The 21,763-nt window shown below is 38.3% G+C and overlaps 1 protein-coding gene across 24 annotated transcripts in view; it reads right to left on the bottom strand.

The window, feature by feature from the left end:
* Positions 1–21,763, bottom strand: part of ZBTB20 (zinc finger and BTB domain containing 20) — a 779,143-nt gene that overhangs the window by 132,497 nt on the left and 624,883 nt on the right. For 2 of the 24 annotated variants that reach the window (XM_074331598.1, XM_074331605.1), the window contains exon 1: positions 7,375–7,720. The exons of 19 other annotated variants lie outside the window; for them this stretch is intronic. The gene's annotated coding sequence lies outside the window, so the exon portion shown is untranslated. Of the gene's footprint in view, positions 1–793; positions 899–2,697; positions 2,795–7,374; positions 7,721–21,763 lie in introns of those variants that run through there. 3 more of the 24 variants (XM_074331599.1, XM_074331608.1, XM_074331600.1) reach the window with 2 other exon arrangements.

Raw genomic sequence — 21,763 nt, 5'->3', positions numbered from 1 at the left:
CAAATACAGCCAAAATTCTGTAAGTTCCATACATTTTTCTACATTTCCAGTAATAATCACTTGTACAGTAAGTGCTAGGCTTTAACTTCATACTTAAGAACATCAACAGATAGGGAGAAATTTAGATATGTAAACTTCATTTCCCACCCATCTTTATTTCCTTCCTGCACTATGTTTTGTGTTTTAGAACAAATGCTACATCTCTTTTGAGAACTGCCAGGAAATCTCTTCTCTGGCCATCTAGACCCTCGGTTTTACATGTGTAGTATGACACACCTTAAAACTGAGAGCCCCACAAATTAGAGTGGGATGTTAATGTAAGTACAGACTTAGGGGGAAGAGCTCCATCTACTGAATCAGTTAGATCATCGTTTGCACCCTATAGTTATCCTAAGTTATCCCATTCACCACTTTCAACCTCTCAGAGACTCTGGAGGGAATAGAAAAGTTACAGACCAAAAAAAAAAAAAAAAAAAAAAAAAGAAACCAACAAAAAAACAAACAAACAAAAAAACCCGGCTCTGATTCTGACACCTTACTGAATATTTCCCAGATACCCTGAATTTCTTTCCTTTGCCCTTCCCAATCTTCAAAGCTTTCCATGTTTCCATATAAAAGAAGAATGGGATGCTTTGCTACGTAAATCATCCCCGGAAAGATGTAGAAGGCCACTGGTGATTGATTGAAGAAAAAGCCCCAGATAGCTGACGGAAAAAATGACAGAAAGAAAATCACTCTACCTGGCCAGCTGAGCAGCCCAGGTAAGAAGCAAAGAGAAGAGCAGCCTACTTACTCCTCCTGCCTTGCATCCCTGCTAGGGAAGTCTGCTGCCACCCAGGATCAAGCTCTTCGGGGCTCTTCCCAGCTGCATAGTGTTGTTGTGGCATTGGGAATTTGCTGTGGCTTCGTAAGATGATGGGGGTGTACTTTAGCAAGCCAAAAAAGTCACAAACACAATTCAGGAAAGAAAAAAAAAGTACGAAAACAGCTGATCTTACTGAAGAAGCTCTTGGCACTTTCCTTCATGTGCCACAATTTCCTTTGGTATTTCCCGGTTCTGTGATCAGAAAAAATTATCCTATCATGTTTATTATTGTTGTTTTTTCAGGGTTGCTGGTGGTGAGTACAGTGAGTGACAGACAGACCAGGGAGTAGCAAGGTAAAAATACTTCTCCCACTTGTTTGAAAGCTTTTCAGGAGATTACAAGGTTAAAAAGTTTCTTCTTCAGAATACTGAAGACATATAGAAATCACATATAGGAAAAAACCGTCACAGTCTTTATAGATTGGGAAAGTAAAAAAAAAACACAGTAATTGATACGGAACAAGCAAATTGTATCTGAATAAATCTGAACGTTAATATAAACTTGAACGTTAATATAGCTGCGTAATATTCGGGAGTGTGTAAGACTTATAAAAATACTTTATAAATTAAGATAAATTATTAGACTACAAATAGATATTAATAAGTATATACATATATTAAATAATCAGATGGAGGCAACAATTAATTGGATTTTTAAATTACAGAAAAATAAAAAAAATAAATAAAAGTTTGCATTAATGCTAACCCTCATTTATGTAAAAATAGAATTAATATAAATGTAAAGTGGAGTCATTTCTCTGTGTGCATATATATATTATACATATATATACGTATATCTGCACGAAGCATTAATGAATGACTTTGAAAGGTAATACATGCATAGAAATAAAAACTGAATTATTTTAAACTGGGCATTTAAAATATCAGCATTAACCTGGCAGGTTTCTTTCCCTTTTTTTAAAAAAAATACATTTAATTTTCAGGTACTGTTTTAAAGTATGGGAAAAACAAATTAGAAAAGCATTGCATATCAATATGTATATTGTAAAAAATTCATTTGCATTTATTAGAACATTTAGTTCTCTAAAGATGGTTAATTGGATTTTCTTCAAGCCTTTGCAAGACAAGTTGAGTTCTGAGTTAAGAATAACTGAGAAATTTCACCTCGAAATGAAAAAAATTTTGGATTGTTATAAAGGCCTGAAAAACGAGATTACCTCTACCATAACTATAACAAACAGCTAATGAATAAATATATTCTGGCAAGAATCAATAAGAATTGCACAGCCTCAGAGGGTCATCGCAGACGTGAGAAAGGTAACCAAGTGAGGAAACATCAAACGAATTAATGGAAATAAAGCATTCTGAAAAATGAAAAGTGTTAACAATCACTGACAAGAAAGAATATACTTCAACAGTGATGACAACAACAAAACAAAACAACTGGAAATATATGTCTCCAGAAGCAAAGTATGACTACTTATTAAATAAGAGAGAACCCAATTCTTTGTCATTCCCTTTGGATGCCTGGCTTAAAAAAAAAGAAAAAAAAGAAGGTTGCACAAAAGATACATGTGTTCCCTTTCTGGTATTATTACAGGCCCACCTAGATTTAGCTTTCGATTCCAGATGAGCTCAGGCATGTTCAGACTAGCACATCTTTGCTCTGTAAGCACAGAGCTGCTATCATTTCACTGGCAAATTCTCGTATCCCCAAATTTATGCACAATAGACGCCCTTAAAAAAATCTACAAATTTTCTACTTCAGTCAAATACCTCATTGAGTTAAAAAAAAATTTACTCTGCTAGTATTATGCTGAAAAGTTAAGGCAGGCGACTCCTATAAGAAAGGAAAGTTGAATAGTACTTACCCTAAGTGTAATGTGCAAGCCTTAATGGGGGAATCTACTCTTGCTCTATGATTTTTAGAAGGGAGTCCAGGTCTACACTCAGCTCTCACTCTTTTCCCTTCTGGAAAACTGAGAAGACTCACTGAAGGTGGCTCTGAGAAAGATCATACAAATCAACAGCCTTACCTGTGGCCATTCAGAAGACTGCACTTTGGTGTGTGTTTAAAACTATGAATAAAGTCAGATACAGCGCATGCTCAGCAGGCAACTTAAAAATATTTATAACATTGTTGTTTCAAAAACAAATTTCCTCAAACAAAGCAAAACTCACATTTCTTATCCATGCCAAGTTTAACGTTCTGAGACAAAGCTGTTTTGGAGTTCTCCGCTGGGGGAAAAAAGGCTTCTAAAATTTTTTGTTGAACGAAAAATAGTTCTCCCTTCCCTTTTGGGTACTCTTAAAGGGGTGGAATAGATTTTCCTCCAACTTTCAACAAAATTCACCTCTGGCTATCATAAGGCATTAGAAATTTAAGGTCTATAAAAAATAATTTTAGAGAAAGTAGCAAGGACCTAAAAACTATGGGTTTAAAGAATGCAATGGTCATATGAACCTTCAAGGCAGTCTTGCTTTTTACTATTAAAAAAAACCCCCAAAATCTTGATACAAACAGGATATATTATGTACATATAGAAAAGTTAGGTAGCAAGAAGAATAATGTGTAGACAAACATTTGCATACCTAGAGACGTTATATTTTGCTTTTGCTAACTAAAATCTGCAATCTTCAAAACTGAAAAAGAAATACATAAAAAATTTAGGAGAAACCCTGTAATGATGTCAGTATAATTCCTCTGTTTCACATAGCAAGCATGAGAGGAAAGCATGTCCTTTGGTTAAGTTTCGTGCGATACAAAATAAAAGAAAATGATTAAATATGGTTTTTAAAGTATTAATTGCAGCAGGAATGCCTGTGTTACCCCTGGGTTGGAATTTTCCCCTCCTCCTTGAGTTCCCCTAAGTATTCCATTTTCCCATCTATCACCAAACCCTGCACAGCCCACAGATCTCACAGATCTTATTTAAATCTCTCACTTAATTCTTAAGTCTCTGAATGACTTGCAGACCCTGGTCTACTTTCTAGGGGTGCTCAGCTGGCCTCACAAAAGCTCCACAGACATCTCTCAGTATCTCTGATGCTTTCAAGCTCAGCAGAAGGTGCCAAAAAAAATAAAAAAAAAATAAAAAATCAACGATTAAAAAAAGTTTATTAAAGTGAAACTAGGAGTGCAGATTTAAAGAAGTTGCTTCTACTTTTATTTCCCTCTCAACTCAGCACAGGTGTTTCCTAACTTATACTACTGTGCATGCTGATGAGGGGGAGGGTTAAATTAAGGTGAGGGAGTGGGCCAAGGGCCGACCAGCAAGCATTTAGGATCTCCAGCCTCATGTGTTAATGGATGTGTTTAAAAATCGACCCCCCCAAAACGCCTAGAATGAGGTTTCTTTTTGGCAAATGATTAAACTAGTATACTGAAATAATTAAAGCTTTGTCCTTAAATAAAGCATCAGATCAACAGAACAAAAACAAAGATAAAAATTGCACACACATATGCATGCGCGCGTGCACACACACACACACACACACACACACAGATACACAAAACTAGTGGGTGAAGGGAGAAGGAAATTAAATAAAAGAAAACAAACAGAGTCCTAACAGGCCATTCTCCGAAAAGGAATCTAAATAAAAAGTCATATGATATCTGATAGTGCAGGACACGTCGCCAAGAACTAGAGCGGATTGCCTACAGGAAGAAAGGGCCAGTGTATTCCAGCTCAAAGAGCTTTTCTTTCCTCCTCCTCAATTTTTTTTCCCTTTTCTCCTCGACTGTGAATGTGTTACTCTCAGGTCAGATCCATGAAGAATCCCAGAATGACAGCTATCACCTTTCACTGTACTCTTGGCGGCACAACTAGCTGATAGGAGCTGCCTGAGTTGGGATCAAGAGGGGATAGTCCAGGTTTCAGTAACAGCCTCTTACCATAATCCCTCTACCCCTTTCACAGACCCTGTTGGTCACATCAAAAATAGACCCCCTGCCAAAAAAAAAAAAAAAAAAAAAGGCAAAAGCAAAAAACAAAACAAAAAACAAAAATACAAGCACAACAGCCCAGAGCAACAAAAGATTTCGGGGGGTGTGTGTGTGTGTGTGTGTGTGTGTGTGTGTGTGGTGTGTGTGTGTGTGTGTGGGGGGGGATCAGAAACAAGTCACGGAAAAAATAACTTGCTTTCAATATAAAACTTTTTGAAGACCGAGTTTTCTTTTCTCTTATTTTGATGACTTTCTTTTAAAAGATCTTTTTCTCCTTCAGCATTATTAAAAGCATTCAAAAATCTCTACAAAAGTATACAAAAGTCTGAAGGCAATACAAGAATTTTCCTGAAGAAAACATAACTGTAAGAAGTAAGCTACTCTAGAAAATTTTGGATTTGCCAGAAGTCCCCCCAATTCTAATGTCTTTCATGGAGTTCAAGTGCAAACACTGGCCACCTAGCTTTTGTTTTTTCTCTCAGGGTCATTACTGAGGCAACACTACACAGTAAGGTTTCTCCCCCACCCCCAAGACTCCTTGTTATGAAGTTACTTCAAAAGTAAGGCGCTTACACCTCCTAGTCAGAAGGGTTTACTGACTAGACATCACACTTTGCCCTTCTATGTATTACACCCTTAAGAGGCAGTTATATACATATAAAAATATGGAAAAATGTATAAAAATGTATATATCTATATTTTCCCTCCCCAGGGACAAAAAATAGATTATATTTTCAGTAAATGAAAAAGATAAAAGAGTTTCAGAATCTTGAAACGACGGTTGTAGCTAGTTTCCACTTAGTAAAGTAGTTATCTGTAGTTAGGTACTATACATAATATATAAAATTTTTGTGGAGCTTATAAAAATTTCCCCTTATTCAATTTTGTTTCTATTAGGTACCTTAAAAAGATTGCCAAATGACAAATGAAATAGAAATGCATTAGGATAACTTTTAGAAAGAAATCATTTCCTTGGGTTTATAATTCAAAATATTAGGATAAAAGTATAAATGTACAGCATACATAAAAGATGGAATTGTTTACTACATTTTGCACATACAGATCACATGCTGATTTCTTTTTCTTTTGTGGGAGCATTAATTTGAAAATGATAAGCACTGTAGAATGTTTGCTACAAACACAAATTCACGGTAAAAAATACACATGCACAGGCAAAAATCAAATGGAGAACACAAAGCTACACGACAATCAGAATCACTGAAAAATCTCGGTCTGTACTGTATTTCGCTTGAACTAGTGTATCATGGATGGGGGCAAGTAAGCTATCTGGGCGTTTTGTCATTTATGTAATTAGATAGAAACAAAGATAAAATACAAATATCTACTCCCTTTGTACCTTTCTTAATAACTGACAAGTGACACCTTTTAAACAGATGGATCCAAAAACTTGTGAGACCGAATGAACTAATGTACCCCACTGATATTTTGGGAACCCAAATTCCATAATTAACTTTTTACCCAAGTGGCAAAAGTAGAAGATGTTCTCGACACTAAATTGATTATTTGGTAGACTCTTGTTCTCTCCTCTGCAGGATTTTGGGGATGCAGAAAGGGGCAAGAGATGATCAGAGAAGATGCATCCTGAACAACTTTTACTGTGAGTAGAAAAAAATAGCATAGAGTGAGCATAAGAACAGTTGGATTTAGAAAGATTAAAAGAGGAGAAAAGAGCAACATACCTAACTTAATTAGTCTTTTTCCTTTTTATTTTTTATGTATATATATTGGGGTGATGGGGAAAAAAGATAACTGGATTTCTTTTGAATGTCTTTGTGTTTTTATAGAGTGAATGTTCTGTTCCTGTCTCTTTCTTTTTAGGCGAAAAACTAATAAAAATAGAAAAACATATATCAGACATTAAGCTGACTCCCCCCCACCCCCCTTCCCTTTGTAAAGAACTCTTTGTTCTCTAGTGAAAATGCTGAAAAATCCCCGGGCAGCTACTCCCTGAAACAAGTGCAAAACACTTAGAGGCTTTTGGGCTGGCTGGGAGCCAGGAACCCTCCCGCTGTCTGGTTAGAGAGGAAAAAAAGAAGAGAGAGGGAGAGAGGGGAAGAGAGATGGGGGGGGGGGGCAGAGAGAGAGAGGGAGAGAGAGAAGGGGAGAGAGAGGGAGAGAGAGGAGAGAGAGAGAGAGAGAGAGAGAGAGAGAGAGAGAGAGAGAGAGAGAGAGAGAGAGAGATTGGAGCTTCCTTTAATAGACATAGGAAGCAGCGTTTTTTTTTTCTTTTTCTTTTTTTCAAAACTGGCGGTCAAGCGTTAAGTAACTCCCGTCTAAATCCACCTGCTAGAAATGAACTTGGGTAACCCCCCAGGGGTGCACAAAGACAGGGAAGACAGTAACACACTCCATACTCTTTCCCACCCCCGTTGTACTGCTTCCATTCTTTCTGCTCCCATACACAAATGCCCACAGATCTCACGCCACCCTCCTTACCCCCCAACAACAAACATAGCGAAATACATGCTCCCTCAGTCTCCTTAAAAAAAAAAAAAAAAAAAAAAAAAAAAGGAAAAAAAAAAAAAAAGGCTTTTCCATCTCCGTTGCGACACAGTGATAAGGGGTAGCGAACATCTCATACCTGGTGTGAATGCTAATCAGTCAGGAGTTCTCCTTTTCCCAAGACAGGGAACTGTTTCCTTCCAAATTTATTAGAACCTCCTCCACTGCCTCTTTGAAAAACCTTCTTTGTCACCCTCTCCCAAGTCCCGATACTTCTTTAAAAAAAAAATGGCTTCGGAGCTCCTTCTATTCTTGATATTGATTCTCTCTCTCTCCCCCCACCCCTCCTCCTCTCTCCTGTCTGTGTCTCTTCTGAGTGGTCTATTGATAAGTCCCTGGAGGCACTGGGTCAGCCTGCCCGTAGGAAACCAGACACAATGCACAAATCTCCGAGTGCCATTCTGCCATCAGCAAGCAGACCACGTTTAGGAGAGAGAGAGGAAAAAAAAAAAAAACAGTAGAGCAAGAGACAGAGAGAGAGAGAGAGAGAGAGAGAGAGAGAGAGAGAGAGACCAACCGAGGGAGGGAGAGAGACTGAGAGAGGGGGGGTGAGAGAGAGAGAGAGAGAGAGAGAGAGAGAGAGAGAGACACGGAAGGAGAGAGAGTGAGAAAAAGACTGATTGGAACAGGAGGGAGGGAGAGAGAGAAAGGGAGAGGGAGAGAGAGAGAGAGAGGGAGAGAGAGCGCGCGAGAGGGAGAGCGACACTGCCAGTCAGGTTAATCATCCCTACTTTAATTAGCTGTTCGGCTTAGACATAAAACAATTGAATTTGAATGATCTGTCAGCAGGCTCGGCTGAACCAAAGGGGAAAAGCGAATATTACAAAAAGACTGTTGGTGTGTTCTGATAAGCAATACTGCTCGTACTGACAAATCCTCAAAGGGGGAACTATTAAAACTTACAACTAAACAAAAAGTGCAAATACAAATGGCACTGGATAGAGGTCTTTTTAAAAAATGGAGTTTTCTCCCCTAGTTTTATGAACGGTAGATATTTATGTGCAGGCGCAAACATATTAGGGTCTGCGTGTAATGTGTGAAAGTTTATTAACGATGGTCTGGGAGTGTAGCAGGCAGATGCTGCAGAGAACAAGACAGGTACAGTCGGATGCCGAGTCTGGATCTTGGAGGGAGGTGGATGCTGGAAGAAGAGGCACCGTGGCCAGAGATCAGCACAGGCAGAGAGGCAGACAGATTTTAGGCACGGCACGATCTCGTCTCAAACGGCAAAAGTTCTGATGCAATAATAGGTGCAAAACAGCCCATCCCTCCTCCTCTCCCAGGAGCACTCCAAGGTACAGTTAAAATGGATTAATCTTTGTGACAAACAGAGCTGGCAAGGCAGACGATGGCAGACACTGACGGCGAGTCGCAGATCCAGAGGACACCAGAGCTGGGGAAAAGCCCCAGAGATCAATCTCTCCAAGGCCATAATGTAGCAGATGAGGAAACTGAGGCCCAGACATTCAGTCTAATAAATCACAGGGACAGGCGTGATGGCCAGGACACTGGGACCCGAGCTGCAGCAGTCCACGAGGCCAGGGATCTTTCCATCATACCAGCTAACCTCCAGCTTTCTTTAATGATTCTGGCCCAACAGGTATGACAATCACCCTCATCTCCACAAGAACGAGATTCCTCCATCTATACAATGAATGCACAAACCTCCAATTAAAAAAAAAAAAGTCTAAGTAGCAATATTTTTGGTCCATTTTGAACTCTAGGGATAGGGATGTAAGTCCTGAATTCCTTCTCAGAGAAAAGCAGAAAAATGGAACACTGTGGAGGCCCCGTCTCAGCAAAGTATAGCTGGTGCCACGTTCCAGGCCAGCAAAGGCTGGTGCACTGATCTACAAAACCTCTCCCTGACTTTGCAATTCCCTCTGTGAAGACTGTGTGCTATATATCACCATGTAAAAAAGGGTGGTTCTCTCACACAACTCATTTTTAAAATATAGGCACACGGTGGGTGAAAGAGATTGAGTCTTTTGGCTTCTAATGTTGTTTGAAACCACGAGTGAGATTTTCAGCCTGAAAGATTAGCTAGGGGCAACTTTTCCTATAGCTTTCAATTGAAACGAGCTCCTAAAATAGAAAGGGGAAACCATTATCTGCCCACGTATTTGATGGTATCTTTCTTCTGGACATGTATGATCATATTCAGTAAGGATTTCCCTCTTGACAACAGATAATTGAAAGTAAATTTCTTTTTAAGGGGGAAAGGGGTGCTTATGAAGAGAACAGTGCCATCAGATGTTACTGGAGAGATGAAGTTTCTTGTCCTAAAACAAGAATCATGGTGTATATAAAAGCGAAAACTATCTCTCAGTCATGCTTTAGCAACGACGTCGCTACTTAGGTTGTAAGAAGAAAACTGAAAAATGTCAGACACCTGGGAGCCCACTCAAAGGCAAGTAATCTGAGACAAGTCATAGCCAGAGTCATTTAGTTTATTTGCACACCAGCCTCTTTAACAGTGGCTGCTGTGACAGGTCAAAAACACATGGTCCACAGTCAACCAATTTAGGGGGAGGAGAGAGCAATGATTTTTGACATTGGTGAGGTCCTCCTGCAGGTCTCAAAGCTCCTGAGAGGCAAGAGTCCAGAGAAGAGCAGTGAAATGCTTGGTACGTGCATGCTGGGTAAACTGAGTCAAAAAGGGAATGAGCTGTGGAGTCAAACAGACCTTTATAATATTTCCTAAGTCACAACCACTCTCAGAGACTCAGTTTCCCTATCTGTAAAAGGTGATAAAATTGACCCCATGAGGTTATTTTCAAGATGACGTGAGCTAACGTGAAGTCCGTGGCTGGTCGGTACATGGTAACTATTATTGAGGAAGGCATAAAATGAGGATATAAATAAATAAAACTGCATTGTATGGACATGCTGAGTGTGTTAATATTCACAGCATGCAGGTACAAGACATGAATGCACATAGCAAAGCAAGGATCGAATATATGGACTTCTGTTAGAAAGGGTTGGCAGCAGAGATTATAAAGTTCAGAACCCCATAGTTCTGGAATCTAAAATTCAAGGCTCATGTGAGGGTTGTTGGATCTCTTGGTTTCCAGACTTTGGTATGATTCCTGGCTCATAATAACAATAACCAACATATTACTGAGTACTTGATTTGTGTTAGGTGCTCTGCTAAGCACTTTACATTTTTTATTGGGCTTTAGTCCCTAAGAATTAGGGACTACCAATCCTCATTTCGTAGGAAAGAAAAACAAGGCATAGAAGGATTAAGTAACTTGCTCAAACTCACACAGCTAGTACATGTGGAGCTGGAGATGAAATCCAGGCAACTGATGGTAAAGCCTGCATCCTCAGCCATGAGGCTGGGCTGGCACACAGTAGGCATTCAGTAAATATGTGTTGAATAAATGAGCAAATGCATAAAACACCAGTGTTTTGATTTCATTAAAAATAAGTGAAAATCTGTGCACAATTACTTGAGAGAATCTCGTGATTGGATTATACAATCTGTGTCTCTTCTGTAGCTCACATCTGGTGGCAGCCCTTCCTCAGAAGCTGAGGGGAGCCATGTCCCCATGTCCCCATTTCCCTGCATGGTGTTGAAAATGGATGAGGTGAAGCTCATTGGCTATGACCACCCAGGGCATTTAAGTACCTGACGGCATTTTCAGCACTTTGAGGGTAGTGTTAGCACATGGGTTATTAATTGGCTTAATTCCAGTTCAGATAATTACATCGTGTCTCTTTAATTTTTCTCCGACCATGCCATTCTTCACTTCCTGTCACAACTGTGCTCTTTAAAAAAGCATATGAACACACACAAACATATAGTTATATTTAAGGTTTTCATAATCTGTAGGGTGTTCCTTTTTTTCTAAATGATTAGTGTTTACTAGCCATGCATGCAGTAAATGAATGAATGGGCAAAAGAATTAAAGTTACTGCAAAATAACTAGTTGATGCTAAGGTCTTCATTTGGCACTGAAATAAACAGATTTTTAAACCATTTCCTTGGTGACAGGATTCCAATCACATTTTTTTTTTCTTTTCCTCATGGGCAGATATTCCAAGAGCTGATGACCTGCTCATGATAAGCTCATTTCCTTATACTATGTAGTTACCAGCATAAAAAAATAGCAATGGAAATTGATCTTTCAAAGTAGAATGTGAGAGAGACTACGTCCCGAGTGATATAGTATACTGAACTCATGGATCTGAGAACAGTCATTAATCCAGTTATTAGACCCTGACTTATGTGGCAAGATTTTTCTTTGCCAAACATATTAGAATAGTCTTCAAATTATAGGAGAAGAGGACAAGGGATTCCAATTTAATAAGTTTAGGAAAGTTTGATAGTCATACACAGACACAAGACTTCTCCCTTTCCTAAAGCATTCTTGGCCTTTGAAACACTGACTGTGTCTACAGGATACCAAAGAAAATCTCCAGCAGGCATACATTTTAATTGTGAGCGCAATAGTCAAATGTACCCATGGCAGAGCATGGATTATTAGTTCTTTTCAGTGTACATTTGTATGAACAAGTCACCAAATATAGGATACACAGAAAGTAAGGGAATAAAAGGTTAATTTATTTACTATGCATGAGAGTTTCTAGACCTTTGCTTCCTCAGCTTTTAGTTCAAAATTCCATGCATACTCTGCACATTATAATAAATGCCATAATTCAATGTATGCCATAATTTGATTTACTTTCAAGCACCTTTTCTGGTTCAGCTCTCAAAGCTTCCTTCCTATAAACTTCCTCCAAATTATTCTTCGTGGCCCTCTGTAAATCATCATTTAAAATCTGTGATTATGGGATGATTCGACTGCTCTAGAGAGATTTGTCTCAAACCAGCCCATTTCCTTTTGAGATTCAGTGGTCAAGTTCTAGGCCAAATTAAATTAAAAAAAAAAAAAAAAAAAAGAATAAAACCCCAGGACTTTCCCACCTCCCTGACCCCTGTAATAATGACAGCAGTCACTCAGTGACAGTCTTCTGGTTTGTCACTCATGCCTTTAGACAGATCTTTGGATAAAGTCTTTATACTCGGCTTGGTCTGCTTAATGTATTGTCTGGCATCACACCTGCCCATGGTGGTAGATAATATTTCAGAAGAGCTGGAGACAACAACTGCCAACTCTGCTAGCTCTTCATATGCAATTGCAACTTATTCTTTCTGTGCCTCAAGTTTCCAATATGTGAAAGGGGTATATTATTACCCTATGATTAGTGATTTGTTGCTTAGACGAAAGTAGTATCATTGGGTAGGATACCTAAGAATTAGCTAGTGAAACACACTTGTAGAGGTGATTTTTATAGTCTCACCACTGTTTTGATGGCAAGAAGTCCTTAGCTAACACATTTCAAACTCAAAATTTAAATGAATTTTGAATTCAAAAGAAAATTAGACAAGATTTATACTGAATATTAGAGGTGGTAAGCAAGGCCTTGGTTTTAAATTTAAAGGTCATCTAGAAACAGCCCGATGGATTTTATAGAAGCATAGACTCTTAGACCTAGGAGGTATTTAGGAGAATCCCTGGTTCTTTCAGTTTGCAGAGAAGAGCAGAGTGGCAGAGGCATTTACCAAGCAAGCTTAAAGTCACACAACTTGGTGGAAGCAAAAATAGTTCTGGAACCTGGTTCTCCTGCGTCCTGGCCCAATGCCTGCCTCAGTCACACTCCTGCCTTCTGTTGCTGAGAAAGGGGCACTATATTCCTATGAAGGGCTGTGGTGGGCTGAATAACGACCCTGCAGTGGGCTGAATAACGACCCTGCAGTGGGCTGAATAACGACCCTGCAGTGGGCTGAATAATGACCCTGCAGAAGATATCCATGTCTTAACCCCCAGAACCTATGAGTGGCAAAGGGATTCTTGTGAGTGTGATTAAATTAAGGATACTAAGATGGGGAGATGATTCTGGATTATCTAGGTAGGCTCTGAATGTGATCACAGGGGTACTTAGGAGACGCAGGAGGATCAGAGCTGGTAGTAGATGTGATGACAGAAACAAGAGATGGAGTTATTCTAGAAGAAGTCATGAACCAAGGAGCACAGATGGCCCCAAGAGCTAGAAAAGGCAAGGAGCCTTTTCTAGGCTTTTCAAGGTCAGTCCCTAGAGCCTTCAGAGGAACCAGCCCTACCATCAGCTACCTTGATCTGAACAAGATCTCACAACACAGCTGAAATATTTCTTAGCTTTTTTTTTTTTTTAAAGCAGATATGTTACCTTGTTGGTTCAAACTGAGCTGGTGGTACAAAAACTTCTTACCAGTCTTCAGAAAAATATTTACTAGAACAGGTCAAGACTAGGTCTTTCCCTCTTGCCATTAAGAACCTCCCAGGTTGACATGGAGAAATCTATCTGAAGATTGCTGGTTAATGGATCAGCTGTCTGTAGGTTCATATAATCCTATTTGCCCATGTCCAGTCTTATAGCAGCTCTTCATTGGTGGGTTGGCAATCACATCTCAAAGTTAATCTACAACAACAATCTCCAGTTAAAAGCAAACTGAAGGGTCTTGCTGTCCATTTCTTATGTGCCAGAAGATCAAAACTCATTCTAAACAGTCAGGCACTCTCTTGCTAGCCCCCACTCCACATTTGTTCTGCTCTTTCCTAATGGAGTTCAGAAATGTAGAAAAGAAGCATCACGCAGCACATACCTCCTTTTTATGAGACTATCTTGCCTTGAGGTATCATTGCCATTAAGTTACTGTATACAATCTATAGGACAGAGTGAGTTTTCACAGCATCATTGCCTGGAAACTTGCTAGAAAAATACATCCTTGGGCCCTACTCCAGACCTACTAAATCAGACACTCAGAGGTAGACATCTGAATGGCTATATTTTAAAAAGTCCTGTAGATAATTCTAGAACGTGGCTGAAAACCACTGTCCTAGGGCAAATCTATGAGGTTCGGCAAAACTCCTGAAGAACATGTTGACGTGGATGAGACGACCTGCTCCCCTGGGTGTAACTGTGGGTCTGTCGCCAGCTATGTGACCTCAGAGCATGTTGTTAGTCTGTGTATCTCCTCATCTACAAAATGGGAATGATGACGACATGACAATAGTCATAACACCCCATCTATGCAAACGGCTACTGTGTAGGACTTAACAAGACCACGAATATGAAAATGTTTTATAACTGCAGGATTATTTATTATGGAAGAAACATTAATTTGGATTACCACTGTCCTGGGACCAAGGTGTTGGGGATATGGCCTTGATATTTCACACTAACTGAGGCTCCAAAGTAGTAACAGAAAAAATTTCAAGAAATTCAAGATGTCAGGTCTAAGTCTCCAGCCAAAGTGAAGGCTGGAAGTCGGTAGACCCTTAAAGGAAGCAATATTGAATGGAGGACCCACTGATGAATGTTTCTGGAGCCAAGTTTCCTGAACTAAGTACTGAATTTCTTGATTTGAAATTCTACCTTTCTATTCATCGCTCTACCTTTTCTATTCATCAGGTGGCAACAATTTAGTGACAGCTCTGAATTCTATATTGCCAATGAAAGCCTGTGGCTTGTGGGATTCAGAACCACACTTCTTTATCAATTCCCAGTGACAATCAGTTTTAGTAAAGTGGCCCATGATCTCCATCATTTCCATATCATATTCTTCAATAAGTAAGAAGCGCCAGGAAGCCTGCTCAAAGACAAATGATTATATTCACAGATTGTTCAATGGAAAAAAACCATAAATCCTGGTAGGTGGGAAGGGCTGTCCAGATCAGGATTGAGACTTTTTTAGATAGTGAAGTCCCAGCTCTTAGGGAGCTGGAAAAAAAACTCTGACACAACCAGTTGAGATATAACCATGATTTCCATGGAAAATCATGAGGATTTTATACAATTGCTGAGCAATAAAAAAAATTCAAAGTATTGACGAATGTATACGTCACAGTGTATACGTCTCTGGCACTGCACAAGTGGGAAAAAAACACCTTAGAAAAGATAGCTAACTTCTTGCATGAAATCATAGTAGGTATGCTTTTGGGCCTGAGAGCTCTTCCATTCTCTAAAAATGAGAGTCTAAAGCTCCCATTTTGGCAGCTCCTCTGGGCCTTGCAGGACAGTTGTGGTACAGCAAAGATTCTGTTTGCGTGGCTGTTTCCTCTGCCAGTCATGTGTGCATCAGGAGAAGCAGCTGCACCTTTTAAGAGCTCTGTGTCATTAGGCAAGTCATCTGTCCTTTTAAACTTCATAGATTTTTTTCATTTGTAAAATGTGGATAATATTTGTCTTACCAGTCTCACAAGTTATTGAGGTCACAAGGTGAGGATCAAAAGAGATGATGTATCCAAAATGCTTTGTAAGCTACAGATTCCATTAGCTTGGCATGATGATATTGTTATTATTTACACCACAGCAGAAGAATAAAGGTGTGTATACAAATATGGGCAAGGTAGTCTGCATATTTTTAGACATTTAAGTTGTGTATACGTCTCTGGTTTTCCCTGAACTTACATTAATCTCTTTGTCGGTTATAACTAAAGTGGTAAATAAAGATTAGGTCCCTATATGATCTCTGCGTTGATTCTGACCAGTCATTCATTAAATAGACACTGCTGCAGAATTTATTATGGTTGTGTTCTGGGCAACTCTACTTTGAATATAGTCTCTAAGTAAAAACAAATGCAATATTACAAAATCGAAGAAAGCATGACATCCAAAGCTGATATTGAGGACTGAAAATATCCTCAGAGGCTATTCCTTGGTTGCTTAATATCAGACATCTACTTAGAAATGTCTGTTAGTTCAACAAGCATTCCTGAAGGAAAATTTGCAGTAAAGCTACTGGATATTCAACACTGAAAAGGACAGGAACGTGTATTCTGCCACAGTGCAAATTCTTACTGCTTGAATTGCCCAAAATGTGTTTAAACAAATCTGTGAGTCAAGTTCGTGTGAAGATTTCATACACTGTTGGTATTTAGGTAACTGTGAGTATATATGGTACCCAATTAATGAGTCCTTTCAATGGAAGGGCAATTAACTATGTAGTATATTTTAATATAAATCATTAACATAATTTGTGCAAAGAACATGTCTGAATATCTTGAAGTGTTACTTAAATCTTTAATTGTTGCATATAACCCCACCTTTTCTGCCATGTATCCTTAAATAGACTATACGCTCCCTGAGGATAAACCCTGACTATATTTCTTTGAATTTCCCATTGCCTCCAGTACAGTGGTTTACACATAGCATTTGCTTCCAAAATACCTGCTGTTTAATTGGCTCTACTTCTTATTGGCTTTTCTTGGGGGCAATAAAGGCACATAAAGTGCCCATAGATAAATGCATCATTATCACTGAGATGAAGTTGCGGTTCTTAATTTTTTTTTTTAAATTATGCATTGGGCCACTTATTTTTCCCATGTGACACTTAACCTGCCTAATTATAGAAGTGAATAGAAAAACATGATTCTCTTTTAAAAAGCTCACTTTACATGCAACATTTTAAGGAATTCAGCTCATGTGTCAAGCACAGTCATTCTGCACAATGGTGGTGGTGGTGGTGAGGCTCCATGTACCACAGCTTTGACGGAAAATATTTTAAATTAAAGCAAGCTATCCATAAAATTACATAACCATAAATATGCACTTGCTCCCAAACACACATTTGCACATCCTGAAACTTAAGTTAATGCGAAGAAAAGATACATTCTTTTGTTCTGGTGCAATTCAAATGAAGACTAATAAATGAATAAATAAAGCACTGGGTAACCAAATCAATGTCTGCTCAAATCTGGTCAAGGAGGTGAAGTGAGGTTTCCCTTACAGCCAGAGAATGTAGTGGATAAAAAGGACGTGAATAGCTGGGGGGATTTCCTGAGGCCATTGCAGACCAGCTCACACACTGTTAAGAGGCTCATTTTCATGAGACTTTTGGTTGCATTTGTAACACTTGCTCTACGTCCCCTAGAGCATTAAGTGCCACATCACAGCACTACAAGGACAGGCCTGACTGTGAGAAGGTACATTACAAGGTTCTTTTTCTTTCAGATCCAAATATTTGGGAGTTTGTAGATATTTTCAAGATCGTTTCTTCCTTTGTTTTTTTCTTCTCCCACCAACCCCCACAAACTCCTTTCAGATAGGACTATGTGGAAAGGACTTTTTAGTAAATATTGAATTCTTGTACTTTTAAAAAATGACCACTGTAAAATCTGTGGATTACCACAGTTAGTTAATTATTTCCATAGGTAGAACATATTTCATTAAAAAACAAGAAACCTGGGTCTGACTGGTAAGTTTGTTCTAGATTAAGGATTTAGCCAGACTTGGGTAAGTATTTGTTCTCTGTTAGGCTTGGTGCATATTAATTGGTACATATTTTAACATTTCACTACTGCATTATTAATAATTTGAAATTATTAGCTGGTACTGCCACTGTTTTTCTGAAATACTGCCACCTGTTTCATCTAAGTTTGGTGTAAAACAAAAAGTCTGGAATCTAACTGTCAAGAAAACAAATGCAAAGTTCAGAAAAAGGACAGGAATCACTAAAAGAAAGAGATCCAAGCTCCAAATGATGAGGGAGAACAAAAGCTCACTTACCCCTCAAAGCAAATATAAAATATGAGGCGTCCTTGTTTTGCAGACGAAGAAACTGAGGCTCAGAGAGGGCGAGCACTTCCCCAAGGGGCACAGTGACAAGGCGGCACTGTCAACCCCTGTCTGTCGGACAAAGCCTGTTCTCTTTTCTATTTTTATTAAACTATAGTTGACACACAATATTATATTAGTTTCAGGTGCACAACACAGTGATTCAACATTTATGTACCTTACGATGTGATCACTACAATAAGCCTAGTAACCATCTGCCATGGTACAAAATTATTACGATAATATTGGCTATATTCCCTAAGCTGTACATTACATCTCGTGACTGGAAGTTTGTATCTCTTATCTTTCATCTTTTTCACCCGTTCCCCCACCTCTTCTCTTCTGGCAACTATCAGTTTGTTCTCTGTATGTTCTCTGTTCTTTTATATGCTCCATCCCCTGGCACTTAAGGTCTTTGGCTATTTAAGTTTCTTTGGGATCTTCTATCAAGTTCAATCACAACAACCGTAATAATTGTTAAATATATATATACATATGTATATATATATATATATATATCAAGTATACACATATATATTTAATATACATATGATTATATATATTATGTATATGCCAATATGCCATACATAAATATTTAATAGCTGAAACTTATTAGTTCTTATACTGTGCTAGATATTATTCAAGTACATTATTATTTATTAATTAGTATTTAGTACTATTCACTTAGTTCTCATAACATCTCTATAAGGTAGGAATTACTATTGTCTGGTTTTACAGATGAGAAGAGTAAGGCATACAACTTGTAAGTGGCACTGCCCAAGTTACTCTCTTGTGGACTTTTTCCTGTTTGTTACCCTCTTGAGAACGTACTTGACCTGTGGCCTATTCTTTTAAGACTTTATTCCCTCTTAGGTGATAATGAATGGATCTTAGAAGGTGGGGGAACTCAAGTATTAACGAGTCAACAGTTTATTTGCTCGGTAACAAAAAGATACAATTTAGTAGAAAATTCCTATTTGTAGAAGAAGTCTCCAAAGCCAGATCTTATGGTCTGGAAAGTAGAGGAAACATTTTGAGTAGGTGAACTTTCTGGGTCTTTCAAATCATAACATGTACAACTATCTATATATAAACCCAATTTAATTCAATATATATTTAATGAGTACCTGCTATGAATAAAGGACTCTTCTAGGAGCTAAGCTCCAGAAAATAGCTACAAAGGTTAGGTAAGAAGCCAAAAACCTAACCTTTTGGAATATGGCAGAGAATAAACTCCACATAACTAAAACATAATGCAAAAAAAGGGAATACCATAAAGGGCTGCTCACAAAATTCTGTCAGTTCAGTGGCTCGAGCAGCATCATGTGATGATGGCCACTGAAAAAAGTTACTTGCAGAAGGCGGTGTTTGAGATGGACTTTGGTATATGGGAAAAGTTCCAACAGTTAGAATTTGGAGACATAGGTTTTAGGCAAGGGGTACGAAATAAAAGAATAGGGATAGGAAAGCACAAAATATATTTGGGGTGGATTTGATCAGCTTTGAGAATACTCCAAGGACAGCAGCAGGAGTTTGAGATGTTGTGGGTGGCACATCCAGGCGGAAATGTGCAGCTGGCAGCTGGAAACCCAAGACGGTAGTACAAGAATCTACAGGCCAGGACTAGATACTCAGACCTTCAGGGAGGTGATAGGAACGTGTGGTAGCAGCTATATGGTTCTATGAAAGTGCCCACAGACTTCACGAATGCAATGATGGAAGAAAGAGAGGCAAACTTACATTCCATTGGCAGATGAAGGGAGAACGCATGAAGGAGCAAGAAAGAGAATTCAGACAATCATGAAAACAGATGCTATGGAGCCCAAGGAGGAAGAATGCGCTAGAGAAGTGGACATAGACGGTCAAAACAGTCAAATCAGAAACACTGCCATATTTTGAAGCTGAAGTCTTCATCACTCATCTTTGAAAACCCCCCTCTTATTCTTTTCTACTCTTTCCCCAGACTCATCATGCACTCAACCACACACTGAAACATATTTTCCCCCTGGGAAAAATTGTATGGCATTATTATTATAACTCTGAGGCACCCATACTAAATCGGGAAGTTTTATGAGTAAAGTCTCAATTTTGTTTGAGTTTTATTTAAAAGATGACTGACTTCAGTTGCACAGGTCAATTGTTCCTTCGTGGGAGTGCAAATTTATTCATATTTTATTTGACAAATATATACTTTTTGAGCCTTTCCTATCTGCTAGGGATTGTGCTAAGTGCTGGGATCAGAAGAATTTCCATAACTGCTTAGATGGCTTTTACCTGTGAGCTTTGTTTCTTATGGTTGGTACAAAGTTGATGCCTTTGTAATGATGAGTTTCAATTCCAGCCCCTAAGAGTTTCTGTAGTCATATTATTAAGTGCATATTTATGTGTAATTTTTTTGTTCTAAGATGCTTTTAAAAAGTTTTTAATAATTTTTGGTATCAGAAAAGGTGCGTTAGAAGAACAAACCAACTCTAGGCCAACACAGTAATTGGTTCTCTTGCTTCTCCATGGTGGTAGTCTATTATGTGGGCAAGCAAAAATACTTTTTTAAGTATTTAAAATCACTATGGAAATCTTATTCTTGACTGTATCCTTTAAAGAGTAAAAGCAAGAAAAATAATCAGCTTTAGATAGAAAATTGAAAAATAGCTTCAGGACATGTTCCAACTGTTGGGTCAAATGGAGTAAGAAAGCCATATGGAAAGAGATCTATAAAAGGTACCCTTGGGGTTTATTTGTTAACTTATTTATGTATATATATGTATATATTTTTCTAATACTGTCCTGAGATATCACTTGAGCCTTTTCCTATATGTATAAATATGGTTTTTTTTGTTCCTACAGAATAGGAATTTTGTTGCATACATTGTTTTGTAACCTGCATTCTTTCAAGACATACATTTTTAAGCACTGGATAGTATTCCATTCCATGGATACATCAACATACATTTAAGATATCCCCTATTTTTGGACATTTTGGTCACATTTCAATTTTTGTCATCTTCAATATAAGCTCTGTTGAGTACCCGTGTGCATAGCCTTTGCAATGCTATTATTTATTGGGAAGAAATATTTGGAAGCTTTAAAATTTAATACCACAAGCAAAAAAAGCAAAGAAACAACACATCTATCACAAGCAAAGAAAAGAAAATCAAATGCCTCTAGGAGCCAGGGTGGTAGAATTAATGAGTAAAATGGTATGGCACAAAATATGGGGTGACAGAGATGTTGTCACACTGGAGAAGACATGGCTTGTCTCAGGGAACAGCCATTACTCAGTTCCAGATATTGGTGCCATGTGAAAATGTAGGTCTGATATTGCCAGATCTTCAAATTTTCAAGAGAAGCTGGAAAAATCTGGGTATTTTTTTGTGAAATCTCTTGATCTTTAAAAGTTGGCTATGTAATTTTACTAACCATTGTCACCCCAATAAATTTTAAGGAAAAAAAAAGTTGGCTCAAACGGGCAAATTATTTTAAAATATTCTTTGGAGGAAAAAAGAAATTCTATGGGTTAGCTAGAGGCAGCTACCAGACACTGGTAATCTTTAAATTAAAGAAAAGGAAGCCTGGTGTTTGGAAATATATTTCTATGTGGTGAATTAAGCAAATAAAGTTTTGCTTCGATGTTCTCTACTAACAAGGGATGCAATGTGGAGAGACTGAACCTCAATATGAAAATTTTGGAAGATGGGTAAATATGGCTCCCCATTTAATCACCCAGGAAAAACTAACTAGAAACTTCTAAAATGTTTCAAATTTCTCAAAGAAACATGCTTTAACTATATACAACTTTAACCCAGCGCTCTGTATGATGACATCTAACGATGATTTCCCTTCATTTTCCATCTGAACAAACATTG

This window comes from Rhinolophus sinicus, linkage group LG01, assembly GCF_036562045.2.
Source record: "Rhinolophus sinicus isolate RSC01 linkage group LG01, ASM3656204v1, whole genome shotgun sequence".
Taxonomy (NCBI): Eukaryota; Metazoa; Chordata; class Mammalia; order Chiroptera; family Rhinolophidae; genus Rhinolophus; species Rhinolophus sinicus.
This window is presented reverse-complemented; position numbering and strand designations above follow the sequence as displayed.